Source organism: Primulina eburnea, chromosome 4 (genome assembly GCF_022965805.1).
Source record: "Primulina eburnea isolate SZY01 chromosome 4, ASM2296580v1, whole genome shotgun sequence".
Lineage (NCBI taxonomy): Eukaryota > Viridiplantae > Streptophyta > Magnoliopsida > Lamiales > Gesneriaceae > Primulina > Primulina eburnea.
In genome coordinates this window covers 37598050-37616935 of record NC_133104.1, presented here as the reverse complement: position 1 = coordinate 37616935, position 18886 = coordinate 37598050, and the positions used below count along the sequence as shown (strand labels likewise).

The following is an 18886-nucleotide window of genomic DNA, read 5'->3' as shown; positions in this document are numbered from 1 at the left end:
CCCCTTGAAATTTCCACACTAATTTTTATGCGTTGAACGTGAACGTGTGTGAGTGCAATGTTGTTTCCAGTATCGTGTCTTTCAAGTAGATTCATTCCTGAAATTTGCAAGATAACTCGATTTACATGTTAAATGCAAGTTCACTTTCATGCTCCAGTCTCCACTCATTGCTAACCAGTAAGTACAACTAATTAGGACTTCATAATTGCACATTAGGATTCACTTATTATCAGAGTATAGTCAATTGATTAAAAGACGGGAATACACAGCTCATTTTCATTATGCACTTGTCAGATTTTTTTTATCCGACATTCCTCGTCTCCTTACATCTCCAACTTTTTAGCCTAGGAATAGGATTTCATTCCTTTATTTGGCTCCCCCTCACCTTACATCTCCCCCTTTTTTTTTTTTTTTTTCAAGTGCACAATTTTCACTATGTACTCCATATTCAAATCCATAAAAAAATTGTCTAATTCATTATTGTGCCACTGGTTAGTAACTCATTTCATAGACATGCACTCAAGTTCAACTCACACCTCATGCTTCTCAAATTCCCCACAAAAATTCAAAATTGCACTACTATTCACAAAATTCAATAGTTACAACATGTGTTTAAAAATATTCAACATTCAAGCAAAAATTTCATGCTTCAACAACAGGGGTGTCTAAAACTTAATGAAGAAACAAGATCAATGAGCATGTTTATCATCAATTCGCATTCATCATTGGCCAAATTTCATCATCCAATTTTTTTTTTTTATTTTTTTTTAAATGATACCAAATAACTAAAAGAAAATACCTACCCCACCCCCTCATACTAAAGTCGTGCAATGTCCCCATTGCACTAGACGACATAGAAAAATTAAATAGATAGATAAAACCAAACAACTAAATGCATGCATAAAAAAAAATTATTAATAATTAATAATTTAATAAAAATAAAATAAAAACTCCCTTGGTTGATTATATTGTAGTAGTTGTAGACATCAATCATCTCCTATTGTACGAGCTCCTAAGGCCATCAATCTCCCTTGTCCTCCAGTATGCTCACCTGGCACAAAAGAAATTGAGCAAAATCAAATAACCACGAAACTGGGACTCAATGCAACAACTAAAATGAAAATAAATAACTAAAATATAAAACGCTTGGGTTGCCTCCCAAGTAGCGCCTGATTTCTAGTCGTCGGCTTGACCCTCCGAAGTCCTTATCAAAGAGCGGCTGATGCCCAAAGTAAGTGTCATATGACACCACATCTGGGTCTGGATTCCAAATGCCCTCAAGTCTGGCTAGATATAGGCACATTAAGCTCGTCACCTCAACAACACACAACTCTGAATAATTGGCATGAGATGAGAAAAATAGTGTCGGCACTCCTTTATCAGAAAATTCTTCAAAAATCTCTTCCGACTGAGGCTCATTTACCAGCGAAGGATCAAGCAACTCTAGATTTTCAGTCTTATCCAACTCATTCTCACTATCTTGGTTGTTTGAGTCATCATCATCAAACCAAACCGGATCGATCACCGGTTGAGTATCTCGCTTCACTTCATGTTCTCGGCGACTCTGAAAGATGGATTTCTTGATATTCTCTATTTGCTCCTCAAGGTTGCGCAGAGAATTAATTTGATTTTCTATAGCTGCCTCAGTCAGTGCCACATACCTATCCACGGTATCTTCTAGTTGAGTCGTGATCAGTTCATGGCTATCTCTCTCATCATTTCGAAACTCAAATGGTTGGTCTATAAACTCTGGGTAATGATCTTGTGTGTATTGATGACTCCAACACTGAGGTGAAAGATCCCAATATCTATGGTAGTCAAAGTCCGCCATATCACCCAACAAAAGTATCATTTTCTCATCATCTCGGCAAAATAGTGGACTGCCTGTTGTTAGTGCTCCGTCGATCACCCATCTTCGTGTCAGTGCATCCAAACCATTAAGGAAAAATTTAAGAAGAGAATAGTCAGAAAAATCATGATACAGGAAATTGTTTGCTAAATAATCGAATCTCTCCCATGCTGCGTAAAAAGGCTCTCCGCGTTGTTGGGCAAATCTTGTGAATACTTTTCGATGAAACATCTCAAAGTATTGCACAAGAAAATTTCCTGCAAAAAGAAATTAGAAAACGGTAGATCACGCAGGAATAAAATAAAATAAATAACTAAAAAAATTAAATTAACTAAAGAAAATAACAAAAAGAAAAATTTGTCAATTTCAATCCCCGGCAACGGCGCCAAAAACTTGATCGAGCAAAATTTGCACAGTAAAATCTCCAATAAAAATAAATAAAAATTCAAGCTCGAAATAATCGCAAGTGCACGATGTCAAGTTATAGTAAAACGTATAAGAGTACGAGTATCGATCCCACAGAGATTGATTAGACAAATTTACTTTAAATTAAATTCTTTAATTAATTAAAACGACAATTGAATTACTTATTAACTAAATTAATACTAAAACACTAAATTGAAACAAACACATTAAAAATAATATAAACTAAAATAATAAATAAGCGAGTGTTAGGATCTCGGTTCACCTACCCGTCGTTAATTTAATTGATTAATATCGACACTGATTTACGCTTTTGACAGAATTTCCTAAGCAATTAACATACTCTCTCGAGCTATGCTAAACTAATTCTACACGAAAGAATAATAAAATCTCTTTTATTATTTACTAACGGTGAATTGCATGTCGATCTATGAAATCCCTTAGTTTTCGCTCTACTGGACTATGACTACCAACGTGTATCCAACTTCATATCTCTATGTAAATTGTAGATCCACGGATTATGCTACTTGTTCCTATCGCAAGTTATTCTCTCGAACTCACCCACAATATTAGATATTATTAAAGTTAGCTAGGCTTTAACAATTCAATGTAAAATAATAGCACAATCAAGAATGAATCAAAAGTCGAGAATTAAATAATCAAACAACGGTTCGGGGTCGGATCCCCTAAATCCTAACTACAATAAAAGAGTAAAGAGAAAACGCTGTTGAATTCTTGTTCCGGTTCCGTTGAGCTATCGCCTGCTACAGTGCTCTCCCTTCCAAATCGCGGCCCCCCTTTTCTCGTGTATTAGGTTAGGTGGTTTTATAGAGTCCATAAAATTTGGAAACAAATCTTCTCGGATTTCGTCGCTCGCTAGGGCGGTCACTTTTGACCGCCCTAGCGAGACCTCTCGCTGCTCTGCATATAAAATCCCCCTTTTTGGTCCAATTCCTACAAAACAACCACAAAATACACGAGATCAGCCAAATGCTAAATAATGCTAAATGAATGCTAAATTAAACTAAAACAAACTAATATGATGCATGAATGCGACTCAAAACTAACACTAAAAACACGTAAAAACGAGTCCTATCAATGATTTATGAAGATGTTTTAATATCAAGTGTGTTTACTTATTTGACTTGATTTAACAATTATACTTATGTTCTTTCATTACTATAACTTTATCCGTAAATTTATTAGTAAAATAATATTAAATCACAATCAATACATTCCACAACTTCAAATGAAAATAAAAAAATTGAAAAACATACAACAATACGACGTAAGTAATTGTGCATCTCTAAATAAATAGTTAATATTGATGGTACCGATGCCCCCCAGTGCCACATGGTGGTCTTCTAATTAATCTACGTCAACGACCTAACATCTGTTCAGCATCTCCATGTGTACTTGTTTGGGCTACAGATGTACTGGTATCGGCAATGTTCCCACCAACCTCATACCCTTTTGTGTCAGAATATTGTTGAAATGGTATGGGCGACATGTTAAATGTAGGGCGACTCTCATTCATACCCCGGTCGAAAGTCACTTTGTAAAAATTGTGTAAAACTACCGGAAAATGGAGTGAAGTAACCAGAGTCATACGATGGAAAGCTTGAAATCACAGACGGAGTAGTGTATGCCATATTTGAAGATGATGGTCCAGGTCTCATTTCATGTCCACATCGGTGGAGATTGCACATGAGCTGGGCGTGTCTGTGACAAAGATGCATATGTTATGTAACCTATATTTAGTACAATTAATTAAAGTAACGTACATATGTAGATAAATTGAACATTTCTTACAATAAATTGTCGGTAGTTTGTCAACAGGATGGTAGCCCATGATGTTTGAAGGTACCACTGGCGGCGAGAGAAATATTTGTGAAATTCGGTGATACTAACCAGCATAGTCCACTGTGATGTCGGGTGTACCATGTATGACATAATCCCCACCAATCACAAAATTATATATGTCATTCCACATTTCTACAAAATCTTTGTGATATGTCGCCCAATCACAGTTGTTCCGGCCTTGTCACGTCAATTTATGAAAATTATCGAAGTTAGTAGCATGTGGCGGGATACCTTGACGCATTCCAAATTGTCGGAGACACCGCTCTGGTCTATGCATCTCAACTATATGAAAATTGATCAATGCACATGCCGACCGACATAGATGAATTCTGTTTCCATCAAGAATTCTAGAGACCTCCGCATCCTCCATATCATAAATTGTCCATAGAAACTGAAGCAAATAAAATAAAAAAAATGATTAGCAAGTTAATAATATAAAATTCAGACGGACTTTTTAAAAAATTTCAAACTTTAAACAAATAATTTATTTATCTACCTGCCCTTCAACCATCCTGTCAAGCATATCTCTCATTATACGGATCGAATGATGGGCCGTGTGTGTCCAAAAGAATCCGCGTCTCCACCTGAAATTTATAAAAGTACACAATACAGTCATTAAAAGTATATAACAAAATAATAATAATAAATGTTAATTAATTCTTATTAATACCGTGTGCCGTATGGTAGAAATGGTAGACCCTGAAGCACATCTGCAGCCTAATCTTCTGAAATAGATATTTTTTGCGCTCTATCAGGGCAAAAAAGAGTAATTCTAGACCATACCCAAATCTGCAATAACATATAACAGAAATTGTCAAATCATAAGAAACATTAAGTACAACAAATATAATGACCGTAGAAGTGTAAAAATACATGCAATATCTGAACAGGTCCATACAAATTGATCTTTAATCTCATTGATGTGTCACACAGTTCTCTATAAAGATATGCCAACACAGCAGAACCTCAGCTAAACGTATTCATCATTTCTATGTCCTCAAGAAAGTGCAAATACATAATTTTCACGACAGCACCTTCCGAGTCCGGAAACATACAGCCACCAATGATCATTAAAGCGACAAAACGGGAATATTATGTCACGTATTTTTCGATGTTTTGATCACTAATCATATTATTTAGACAATAGTCTCGCAAAGCGGTCGGGTAAAGGTGTGCACCTTTAATCTGAGAAGATGTAGGGATAAAACCCAACCAAGTTGCGCAGTGCTGTTGTAAAATATGTTTTTTGTACGCGGTATCTACACTAGTGATGGGCATGCCATCAATATTCAACCCCCAAATAAGGGCAACGTCTTGTAGGGTGATTGTTACCTCACCAACTGTAAGGTGAAATGTGTGTGTCTCACGACGCCATCTCTCAACGATGGCTGTAAGCAAATGATTATCATAATTTTTAATAGGACCACACTAAATGACACCATAGAAACCCATGCGTGCTAGACATAGGCGGACACAGAGGTGAATCCCAGCATTAAGCAATCTCCAAAGACATTCGTCAGGCCGGCGTGGCAAAATTAGTGCATCATGTTTTCAGCGTTGATATTATTTGATATGTGTCTACCCCGTAAATACAACACATTATCCGTATTTTCAACCATCTTGCAAACAAAAAATCATTATATAACAAGTATTATATTTTTTATCAACAAAATGTAACTATATATTTTTTTTATAGTAAACGAAATTTATTTGCAATTTTCGGCGGTAAATAATAAAACGTATATGCTGATGATAAATTGGTAAATGTTATAAAGATGATAAGTTTTTTTAAAATATAAATAATAATTTATAATACGTAAATAAACTACTTACCGTAAATAATTATATTGTCTTTACTTATAATAGTAACAAATAATTATACTAATAACAATAGTAATATGAATAACTATAAATATTTTAATTATACTAATACTACAAATATTCTAGTTATTGTAATTAAAATAATTATAATAATTATTATTACTATTGTTATTACTTTAAAATATTGTAATTTAATACTATTATTAATCTAAATATAAATGATTAGTTAAATAATTAATATCATAATACATTAATATTCTACGTTGAAGTCTAAATTTGTTTAAATGTGGATGCAAAAAATAATACATAATTAATACTATTATTATCTAAATTTAATAATTATAAATAAATATATTTAAATTACAGTCATCAATATAATTAATGTAATTTTTTAACAATGAAATTTACCGTAACTTAATTTGTTTAATTCCCAAAATTTTACAAAATACTAAATTCTTTTTTAGATATAAATAATTATGTTGAGGATCGAAGTTGAGTTTAGAGGGAGGGGGGTGAATAAACTCTACTCGTTTTTCGTTCTGATGAGGTACTAAAATCCTGTTAAGGATAGTAGTTGATCTTGTGCGAATACTTTCACCTGATTACAATAAAACGTGCGGAAACAATCTGATGAAGTAGTTGAAAAACAATAAAACAGTGGGCAGCAGTTGTTTATGGAAGTTCGAAGATAAACTCTTCTACGTCTCCCCTTCTTCTGTTTCCAGAAGGTATAACTAAAAGACTTTGGATATTACAGTACAACTCTTGTACACACCCACTTCAGAAGGACTTACACCTCAGCCTACTGAAACTCTTAGTTTCTCAACTCACAAAAATGCGAAACACAAAGTTCTGAAAAGACTCTTTTCAGATTACAGACTCTTCTGACAAAGTATAAATGATGTAAAGATCGTGAAGAGTGTAAGAATCAGTAGCACAAGATGATCTTCAAAAGATCAGATATAAGCTATGAAGCGTGTGCTACTTTTCTTTGTGTTAAACTTTTAAATGCTCAAGGAATTTTTATATTCGTCTGATAAGAGAAAAGATTTGTTCCTTGAAGAATGATAATAAGCGAAGTGTCGTGTCGAACAAGGATTTGATCCAAGTATATATAATCGACTGAGTTCAACGTTCACAATCAGAGTCTGTCTTCAGATAACTGATACAATCAGCTTTATTACCGAAAGAAGTTCCTGCAGAAAAGCTATAAAACAATCAGTCTTGTTTTATACTTAATTGGGTAAAGTGCATTAAATGACTCCGTATAGTATTTAATGCTGCAATTAATACTAGTACTAGGAACTCTTTAACGGTAACAATTAAGATAACAACGTTAGAAAACGTTCTCTACTGGTTTTGTATTGTTATCACTTTCTACTGGTTTAGTTATAGTAGATCAACAGCTACTGATAAGTTATTCTATTGTTCTGGTCTGCTGGTCTACTGGTCTTAGTTATCATCGCCACAATAAAATTCATGTCTAATAATTTCCCCCTTTATGGTGATGCCAAAACCTAAACAGTAGAAAATTGTTAAATAAAACATATAATCATTTAAACAAACGGATAATGTCAATAAAGTAATAAGATAAAAAATCAATCGGTTCCAATATCCCTGTAAATGATTTCTTCATTCTGAGGTTCTTGATCTCTTTTGTTAGAAGGTTCAGCCTCATCTTCTGTTTGCCTAGCTCCTGCTTGATTTCCTCTATCTCCTCTATCTTCCCCTTTTTTGGCATCAGCGGCAACCACATGGGTAAAGAGGTCATTTAGTCTGCCGAAAATATTTTGAATGCCATCGGTTAGCATCTCCAGATACGGGGTCTGAGAAGAGATGCGATTATCTAATGCAGTGATAGATTGATTTTGAGAGTCAATCTTGGCATCCAAAAGTTCCACAGAAGTAGAGAGTGATCGAAAGAGATCATCATGCTCAGTGATTCGAGTGAGTATATCATTTTGAGCAAGCATGATGGTGCCGTGAGTTCTCAAGATAGCTTGTCTGAAAATGACGGTTTCAGCATACATCTTGTCCATGGTCTCCTTAGTGTTAAAGATGTGTTTGCCCATTCGTTCTCTGAAAGATTGAGCACCACTGAATTCCGAAATGTTTTCACAAGATATACGTTTCACTAAAGCAGAGATGTTGTTGAGTTCGGTTTGTAGAGACTCAATCTGATGTTCCAGGTTAAATGCATCTGATTTCGGGGAGGGAGTTCGCGCAAGAATGCGTTGTTTAATCTCAGAAAGACGAGAGTTCGTCTCAGTCAAAACAGGAAGAGAGACAGTCAACGCAGTAGAAACAAGATTAGCATCCATCAAGGCAGTAGAAGGAGCAGGGTCTGCTGTGCTTTCTGCTGGAATTGCAGAAATAGTAGGTTCATCAGCAATCATGGGAAGAGCAATTTCTTCAGTAGGAACGGCCAAGTCAGAGGCCAAAGCTTCTTCCGTTGGTGCAATAACAGCCTGTGAATCTGAAGGTGCTTCAGTAGAAGGTGCAGAAGGCTGTTCCAGAAGAATGTTCATTTCTGCTTGATGAGCAGCAGAAAACATCTCTAAATTCGGCAGTAAAGAAGTAGCATCTGGTTCTGCTATTTGTTGCCCTGGGTTAGGAGAACCAGAAGGGGGCAATGAAATAGCCGGTGCTGCTTCCAGAGTAGTGGAGACTGAAGGGACAATCGATTCAATGACTTCCTCAACCGAAGCCAGTTCATGCACGGACAATAGTGATGATGACGGAATGGGCCTAGTCGGAGATGCAGGAGTTCTAAGAGCAGCAGCCTTGGGGGAGGCTGTAGTCCTTTCCTCAACTGTCTGATTCTGTTGAAAGATTGGGACAAGGCCAACATGATAGACAATAGGCTCTCCAAAGCCTTGTTCTTGAGCAAGAAGTTGCTCACTCATCTGCTTCAATCTGTCAGAAAGAATCATAATAACATTTTGATCCTGAACAGCAGTAGGAACAGTAGGATCAAAATTTGATTGAAGAACTTTCAGAACCGATTCTAATTTCTGACATTTCAGCTGATCGAGGATAAAATTCCTTCTTCGCAAGGCCTCGATGACATTTTCTGTTTTTGCCAGCTGAAAAATCTTCTTTTCTGCATTCATCATCTTGCCATAATTCCCTTTTGTTTTGAAGTAAGCAAAAGAATGGAATAGTCGGACAAGTATGCCATTCATCAAAGAAACCATGTCATCGTTTGCAGAGGTCTCAATCTCGGCTAGATGAAGATCAACGCCGGTGGTGACAGTGGTCTTGTAACCAAAAATAGGTGGTTCTTCAACCATTTTCCCTTTGCCTTTGTCAGAAGATGAAATAGGCACGATGGGTCGAAAAGCAGAAGACCCGCTTGCTGGTTCTCGAATAACTATTCCAGATGTTGGCTTAAAAACAGTAGCAGTAGAAGGTGCTGAAACAGACGCAGTAGCGTGTGCAGTCGAAGAAGCAGTTGATCGAGCAGAAGGAACCGCTTCTGGAAAGACCTGTCGAATAGGTACTTTCTCAATTTCAGACAGTGCTGCTGTCTTCTTAATTTTAAGAATGGTGCGCGGTTTCTTCTTAGCTGGGGTTGGCACTGCTGGTTGAACAGCAGCAGCAGACTCTTCTGATAATGTTTTGTCTGAATCCGTCGAAATAACCACTCGTTTCTTTGAAATTTTCTTTTGAGGTTTTGAAGCCTCAGAAGCAGTTTCCCCAATTTCCTTCTTCAACGCAACAAACTCCGTCACGGTTGGCTTAGGCCTTAAAGCCAGTACATTTGCAGCATCAATCATGGTGACTGAAGTAGCATCTAGATCACTGGTAGAGGCAAAACCAGCATCCTTGAGCAAAGCGCTGATCTGAACAGCAAAACCAGAACTCCTCCTGACAACCATATCCTTCATAATTCTGAAAATAAAATGACTCCAGTCCACCTTAATCCCCTTAGTGATGGCAGTCATTACTTGAACCTTCTACTTCGTCAACTTGTCGAAGGTGCCAGCTTTGATCAAAATAGCTTTAGCCACAATATCGGCCAGAATCTGATATTCTATTTTGAGCAATTTCTTGTGACAAGAAGGAGTTACTTCTTCTCCAGATGCTGAGAAAGAGCTGAATGCAACAAACATATCTGTCTTTGAAATATCAGAAAGTTCAGATGTACCTGAAAGTGGAAGGAGGAAGGTTGCTCCTAAGTGTGCGGCATCAATAGAGATAGATGCATCTCCTTGAGTATGAACAATCCTTCCTTCATGCAATGTTGCTTTAGCGTAAAATTCCAGAAGAGCATTTTTGTAAATAACTGCTGGTGCTTCCAGGAATTTCCGGAGTCCCGATTTTTCAATATCCTGAAACATTTTCAGGAGATTCTCATCCTTGATGTTGAGAACCGAAGCAAAGTTAACTTGATAAGCGTTAAGGGTGTATGCTCCAGCCATTTCTGTATGTAGATAAAATTGGATAAACTTTGTAGTAGTTAGAGATGATATGAGAGAAAGCAGTAGCTGAATAGCGATAAATATGAAACAGTAAAGTTGAAAAGGTGAAATTTGAAATAGATATACAGTCGTCAAATAAACATAAAGACACGTGTCAGTATATTTAAGGTTGAGTGTTTGAAAAGTTTTGCAGAAACTGTCAGATATACGAAGGATTTGAAAATTTTGAAAAAAGGGCGGGCTGTGCAGACGGTTACTAAAAAAAATCAGAAGAGGATTTGTCATTTTATGATAACGTCTGCTGGAAGTTTCAGGGTGCTGAAATATTTAAACACTTTGACAAAAACCAGCAGACTTGAAGTTTTATCGAAAAGACAAACATTCTCTCTGTTTTCTGAAAAGGTGTCAAACTCTTAGTCTGACTAAGATACTGTTCCCCCTTGGTAAATGCAATTAATAAGTGGTCATAATTGCGACAAGTGACTCTTGGCCATCTCTCAATCTGAGCCGTTGAAAATGAACAGTCGCAATCTTGCGATTCACAAGAGTCTTTGTTCCCTCTATAAATACCTGCATATCTTGAACGAAGTTAAACAGATGAACTTCAAAAAAAAATGAAAACTCAAGTAAAAAGAGAGTTAGAGTTTGATTCAGGAGTCGAAGCAAAATTGTCCAGAGAGAAGTTTGAGGGTATCATTATTTTCGTAATGATCCTTGAAATACACTCCTGGAGTTGTAGTTTCCACAGTCAAGCAGATATGTTGCTTCGATTGAGTTTGAAATGTAGCATCGATTTCTTCCAGAAGCATGCTAATGCAATAAGAGAGTGCTGGTGGATTGATGATGCTGAAATCCTCTATGATGCCCTGTAAGGCATCTAAAAATTACATTAGTGCTTACAAGACCCAAGCTTGCTAGATTCTTTCTAGGCCTTTCTCTTGTTCCTGTTGAAGTACTTTGCAAACAAATAACAGAGAGCTCCTATTACTGAAGACAAACGCTAAATGTAACGCTACTGGTTAAATAGCATTGAAGATCTACTGTTTTTACTTTTGCATCGTGTAATGTACTGAAATGGTTTCTAATAAAGTTCCAGTTTACGTATCTGACTTTCCTTCTGCTTTTCTCCAAATATCTTACTGTTAGTTCAATACGATAAATAAGCGAGTAAGAATAAAAGTTAACTAAGTTAACAGAAAATAATCAAGTTAAATCTATCAAACCAAGAGAATTACGAAAGTAAGAAAACTTATTTTATGGTAAGGGTTTCATGAAGATATCTTCTGTTTGTTGATCAGTAGAAACATATTCCAGACGAATGTTCTTCTTCTGCACATGATCTCTAATAAAGTGATGTCTGATGTCTATGTGCTTTGTTCTGGAAGGAAGTACTGGATTTTGTGTGATTGCAATTGCACTCGTATTGTCACAGAATATAGGTGATTCGGAGGCTTGAATCCCATAGTCTCTTAACTGTTGTTGAATCCACAGTATCTGAGAGCAGCAGCTTCCAGTAGCCAGATATTCTGCTTCTGCAGTAGATGTGGCTATGGAAGTCTGTTTCTTGCTAAACCAGGATATCAGCCTATCACCAAGAAATTTACAAAACCCACTTGTGCTTTTTCGGTCTAGTTTGCAACGTGCATAATCAGCATCTGAATATCCAATAAGATTTAACGATGAATCATTGGGATACCATAAGCCGACATTTTGAGTTCCTTTCAAGTACTTCAAAATACGTTTAGCAGCAATATAATGAGATTGTTTGGGGTTAAATTGAAATCTAGCACAAATGCAAACAGCAAACATGATATCTGGTCTACTGGCAGTTAAATATAATAATGAACCAATAAGACCTCGATACTGAGTTACCTCTACTAGAATACCACTTTCATCTTTATCAAGCTTAATAGATGAGCTCATTGGAGTAGAAGCAGCAGAGCATGCTTCCATTCCAAACTTTTTCAGAAGCTCCTTGGTGTACTTGGCTTGATTTATAAAGATTCCAGTCTCTGATTGCTTAATCTGTAATCCTAGGAAGAATGTTAATTCTCCCATCATACTCATTTCAAATTTATCCTGCATCAATTTTCCAAACTTTGCACATAATTTGGGGTTAGTTGACCCAAAAATAATATCATCAACATAGATCTGTACTAAAAGAATGTGCTTATTCTTGACTAAAGTAAATAAAGTTTTATCTACTGCTCCAATGGTAAAATCATGATCAATAAGAAATTGTGATAGAGTGTCATACCAAGCTCTAGGTGCCTTTTTTAGACCATATAATGCTTTGTGTAATTTAAATACATGATGCGGAGAGAAATGATCGATAAAACCTGGAGGTTATTCGACGTATACTTCTTCTTGTAAAAGACCATTTAGAAAAGCACTTTTCACATCCATTTGATATACTTTGAAATTCTTGAAAGCAGCAAAGGCTAAGAATATTCTGATTGCTTCGAGCCTTGCTACTGGTGCATAAGTCTCATCAAAGTCTATGCCTTCTTCTTGTCTGAAGCCTTGAGCTACCAATCTAGCTTTATTTCTCACCACTGTGCCTTCTTCATTGAGTTTGTTTCTGAATACCCACCGAGTTCCAATGACAGCTTGGTGAGATGGTCTAGGTACTAGAAACCAAACTTCATTACGTTTGAATTGATTCAGCTCTTCTTGCATGGCTTCAATCCAACTAGGATCCAGAAGAGCTTCTTTAATTTTCTTTGGTTCATCCTGAGATATAAAAGCAGCATGCATGTATTCATTAAGCATTTGCCTTCTGGTTCTCAAAGGCGCTGCTGGATTACCAATAACCAATGATGGAGGATGAGATTTTCTCCAGATAAACGGATTTGAATGGAGATCTTCCTGATTTGATATGTTAAGATTGTCTTCTACAGAACCAGTAGTATGTTCTTGAACATCTTCTGCTGGTATTGGTAGATCTAGGTTCTGTACTTCTGGTTCCACTATTGGTGTGTCTGGTTCTGGATTTTGAAGATCCTTGGTATTTGCTTCTACATCATCTTCACTGTCAATTTCCAAGTGAATTCATTCTAACCTGTTACTTAAATCAGATATGTTAGAAATTTCAGCACTGCTGTCTTCATCGAAGACAACATGAATCGATTCTTCAACATTAAGAGTTCTATTGTTGAAGATTCTAAAAGCTCTGCTTACAGCAGAGTAACCAAGAAATATTCCAGCATCTGATTTTGAATCAAATGCAGTCAAATGATTTTTGCCATTATTTAGTACAAAACATTTGCAACCAAACACATGAAAATAAGATACATTGGGCTTCTTCCCTTTCCATATTTCATAAGGAGTCTGGTTGTGTCTTTTGTTGACCATAGATCTGTTTTGCGTGTAACAAGCAGTATTGATTGCTTCAGCCCAGAAGCGCTGAGAAATGTCTGCATCTGCTAGCATTGTTCTAGCTGCTTCTTTTAGAGTTCTATTTCTCCTCTCAGCTACTCCGTTTTGTTGAGGTGTTCTGGCAGCTGAATATTCATGATGAATCCCCTGCTCATTCAAATATAATTCAAGATACTTGTTAGTGAACTCAGTGCCCCGATCACTTCTGATTTTGATGATGGTAGTAGATTTTTCATTTTGAATCCTTTTCAGAAGCTTGATCAAAAGGCTACTGGTTTGATCTTTTTCTGCGAGAAATATTACCCAAGTGAATCTAGAGAAATCATCAATAACAACAAGAGTATATTTCATTCCCCCTAAGCTCATGATGGGGATAGGACCAAATAGATCCATATGCAGTAGTTCCAAACATCTTGAAGTTGATTTGCTATCTTTGGTCTTGAAACTGGATCTTATCTGTTTCCCGAGCTGACAAGCAGAACAAACATGATTTTTAACGAAATTAATGTCAGATAATCCATCAACTATATTCTGCTTCTTGAGATAATTGATTGACTTGAAATTCAGATGATTCAATTTCTTGTGCCATAACCAGTGTTTATTGCTAAGAGAAGCAACTAAGCATGTAGGAGTATTGACATGATTTGAGTTCCAGGAGACTCTGTAAGTGTTGCCTTCTCTCTTTCCGGTTAACACAGTAGTTTCAGCAGAATCTTTAACTATACATGAATGCCTCTGAAAAGCTACAGAATAACCATTATCACATAGTTGACTAATGCTGATTAAATTGTAACAAAGATTGTCAACTAGTAATACGTCATTAATAGTGATGTTACCATGGATAATCTTACCCTTACCCATGGTTCTACCTTTTGAGTTGTCTCCAAAAGTTATCTTTGGTCCAGTACAACTCACTATCTCAGAAAGTAGGTTTTTCTGTCCAGTCATGTGTCTGGAACATCCACTGTCCAGATACCATGTAGAGTTACTGATTTCTGCTTCCTTCTGCTGTTCCTGCAAACACAAATTTTAGTATCTGGTACCCAAATCTATTTGGGTCCAAGCCTTATCAGTCCTTTGGGAACCCACATTTGTACAATTCTTGGTGACTTTGTACTTCGGGTATCCAAAGATGTGTGTGCAACAGAAGGTCTGTTATTTCTAACAGTATGCATACCAAAATGTTGTTCTTCCCTTCTGTTTCTGTTTTCCAGTCTGTATCTCTTCTGAACAGGTTTAGAGTTGTAGTACTGGTAGTTTTTAACCTTCATAGGATGTTGTCTTCCAGAGTTGAATTCTTTTCTGAATCTAGAACTCTGGTAAACTTTTTCCTTAGGTTTAACGTAACCCAGACCATAGTGCATTCTTCTGTTCGTCAGATTTACATTACTTTCAACTGAAGCAGTAGGTACTTCTGGTTCCTGTACCACGCTGGATTTCACAAAATGAATGTATTTCCCTTTGCATGTTTCCAGTGTTGGCTTAATATTCGTTTCAGAAGTGCCTTCATTATTACAAAAACCGAGACCACTCCTATCTCCTGACTGTTTTTGTAATTCTTGCATCTTTTCCAATGAAACAGAAGACTTGTTCCAAGCATTCACCAGTAGCGACAACTTCTGGTTTTCAGAAAGCACCTTCTGGTAATCTGCTTTGGCTCTTTCATTCTCAGTTATTAATTTACTCATCTTAACTTGTAAATCATTGCAGCTGTCTACTTGCAAGCAAGTTAACTTACTGTTCTGATTTTCAATCTTAACTTCTTCAAATGATTGAGAAAGTCTGGAATACTCTTTTACCATTTCATGTAGTGCATCAATCAAATCAGTTCATGTAAATTCATTAGAGTCAAAATCAAATACCTCTCCAGATGTCGAGGTTGAGTCATTGTCCGCCATTAGACATTTGACTTCTTCTGCATCACTATCACTTGAATGACTTTCTGAGTCAGATGACTCAGAACTAGAGTCCGCCCACTTAGATTTGCTTTCTTCGGCAATCATCGCTTTTCGATCTCTTCTGGACTTTTTGTCATTCCTCTTGTGATCCTTTCTCTTTTGGTCATCCTTCTTTGGTTTAGGACAATCAGCAATGAAGTGACCTATCTTTCCACAGTTAAAGCATCCCATATCACCAGATGGTGAATCTTTTTTGAAGTTGCGATTGGGACCCTGATAGGTTCGATGGTTCTTCTTCATGAACCTGGAGAATTTCTTTACAAATAAGGACATTGCATCACTACTGATTTGTTCAGCAGTCTTCTCCATTGTATTGTCAATGATCACAGCAGGTAATGCCTGATGTACAACTGCAGCAGTAGTAGAAGAGGTAGAGGCAGAAGCAGTAAAAGCAGTAGCAGTAGCAGCAAGAGCCTTGGTGGGTAGGCTTGAAGGCTCTTCTCCACTTCTCACTTCCAATTCGAACTCGTAGGCTTTCAGATCTGCAAATAAGTCGTGCAGTTCCAATTTGTTCAAGTCTTTGGATACTCTCATAGCCATTGTTTTAACATCTCATTCTCTGGGTAAAGCTCTCATCACCTTGAGGGCTATTTCTCTATTGTTATACTCTTTACCCAGAGCTGTTAGCTCATTTACCAGGCTGCTGAATCTTTCATCAAACTCATTTAGAGTTTCACCAGCTCTCATTTTCAGATTTTCAAACTTCTGCATTGCTACAGACAGTTTGTTTTCTTTCGTTTGCTCATTTCCTTCACATATCTGGATGAGCTTTTCCCAAATATCCTTTGCAGTAGAACATATTTTAATCTTGCTGAAAGTGTTCTTTTCGAGAGTTTTATACAATATATCCTTCGCCACATTATCAAGATTGGCCTTTTTCTTATCTTCACTGGTCCATTCACTTCTTGATTTTTCGACCATCTGTGGTGCACCGTCAGTAACAGCAACAACTGTGTTAGGATTTAAGATTTTCAGTGGACCATCTGTGATGACATACCACATGTCATCATCTTGTGCTGCAAGATGAGCTTGCATCCTTATCTTCCAGTCGTCAAAATCTTCTTTAGAGAACATAGGGATCTTGCTGAAGTGTGCCATTTGTTGTAGTTTTTCACAAACAAGAATAACCTGCTCTGATACCAATTGTTGAGGATCGAAGTTGAGTTTAGAGGGGGGGTGAATAAACTCTACTCGTTTTTCGTTCTGATGAGGTACTAAAATCCTGTTAAGGATAGTAGTTGATCTTGTGCGAATACTTTCACCTGATTACAATAAAACGTGCGGAAACAATCTGATGAAGTAGTTGAAAAACAATAAAACAGTAGTCAGCAGTTGTTTATGGAAGTTCGAAGATAAACTCTTCTACGTCTCCCCTTCTTCTGTTTCCAGAAGATATAACTAAAAGACTTTGGATATTACAGTACAACTCTTGTACACACCCACTTCAGAAGGACTTACACCTCAGCCTACTGAAACTCTTAGTTTCTCAACTCACAAAAATGCGAAACACAAAGTTCTGAAAAGACTCTTTTCAGATTACAGACTCTTCTCACAAAGTATAAATGATGTAAAGATCGTGAAGAGTGTAAGAATCAGTAGCACAAGATGATCTTCAAAAGATCAGATATAAGCTATGAAGCGTGTGCTACTTTTCTTTGTGTTGAACTTTTAAATGCTCAAGGAATTTTGATATTCGTCTGATAAGAGAAAAGCTTTGTTCCTTGAAGAATGATAATAAGTGAAGTGTCCTGTCGAACAAGGATTTGATCCAAGTATATATAATCGACTGAGTTCAACGTTCACAATCAGAGTCTGTCTTCAGATAACTGATACAATCAGCTTTATTACCGACAGAAGTTCCTGCAGAAAAGCTATAAAACAATCAGTCTTGTTTTATACTTAATTGGGTAAAGTGCATTAAATGACTCCGTATAGTATTTAATGCTGCAATTAATACTAGTACTAGGAACTCTTTAACGGTAACAATTAAGATAGCAACGTTAGAAAACGTTCTCTACTGGTTTTGTATTGTTATCACTTTCTACTGGTTTAGTTATAGTAGATCAGCAGCTACTGATAAGTTATTCTATTGTTCTGGTCTGCTGGTCTACTGGTCTTAGTTATCATCGCCATAATAAAATTCATGTCTAACAAATTATTTTCATATTTTGAAGAGGAACATGAAAATCTTAAATTTGTTTAATTCCCGAAATGTTAAAAAAAGTTATCGTAACTTCTAAATTCCCAAACAATTAAGATTTCCAAACAATAATAAATTTTGGGAATTAATTCCCAAACAATACTAAATCAAAAAATAATGTTACAAAAAAATTAATTCCAAAACAATAATAAATTAAATTAAAAAAAATCAATAACGTTGCCTCTTAGAATTCCCTCGTATTAAGTAACCTGTCAAAGTTAAGCATTATTATAAAAACAAAAATTATAAAACAAAATTAATTCAATAAAAATAAAATAATTTCATACTAATTTTCGATAACAACAAACTTATTAACACAATGTCCTATCGAGCAGAATTTTAATTTACAAAAACTGTCGTCGCAAAAAACGAAAGAAAAAAAAAGAGAAACTAATGAAGAAGAAAAACAAGGAAGACTTGCGCTGAGAAAATCCGAAGAAGTGGTGTTCGAATGGTAAGTCTTCGGCGCAATTTAAATTGGAAAGAGGAGTCACGGGAATGGAAGGCGGAGTCACGGGAAGGTGGAGTCACGGGTTGGGAAAGAGGAGTCACGGGACTCAAAGAATCCACGACAGTCTGTCGCGGATTCTTTGAGTCCCTGACTCCACGTCTGTATATATTTTTTTTAAAAAAATTAGAATCCGGAGTTTTATACACCAAATTGTAAAAATTGTCGCGGATTCTTTGAGTTCATGACTCAACGTCTGTATATTTTTTTTAGAAAAAAAATTAGAATCCGGAGTTTTATACACGAATTGTTATATTTTTACAATCGCCCCACATTTGTAATATTTTAATATATGCTTTTTAAAATTATCTTATTTTTTTAAAAAAACCCTGAATTTGCCCGTTATTTGATCATTTTGATGGGCTTTTTGACGTCTCATGCCTCTTTCAAGATTCAACCCATTCATTTAGGTATATATATATTTTGGTAAATTCATAAATAATACACAAAAGATATGTAAGT

The 18886-nt window shown here is 36.2% G+C and overlaps 1 long non-coding RNA gene across 2 annotated transcripts; it reads right to left on the bottom strand.

Moving 5' to 3' along the window:
* Positions 1-3967: 3967 nt before the first annotated feature.
* LOC140829842 (uncharacterized) lies at positions 3968-5146 on the bottom strand. 2 transcript variants are annotated; one of them, XR_012117561.1, is made up of 4 exons: positions 5009-5146; positions 4806-4924; positions 4632-4719; positions 3968-4526 (listed from the first exon to the last, which is right to left on the bottom strand). It is a non-coding gene; the product is annotated as an uncharacterized lncRNA (long non-coding RNA). The 2 variants fall into 2 exon arrangements; XR_012117560.1 differs by having other exon boundaries at positions 3982-4526; positions 4806-5116.
* Positions 5147-18886: the final 13740 nt, after the last annotated feature.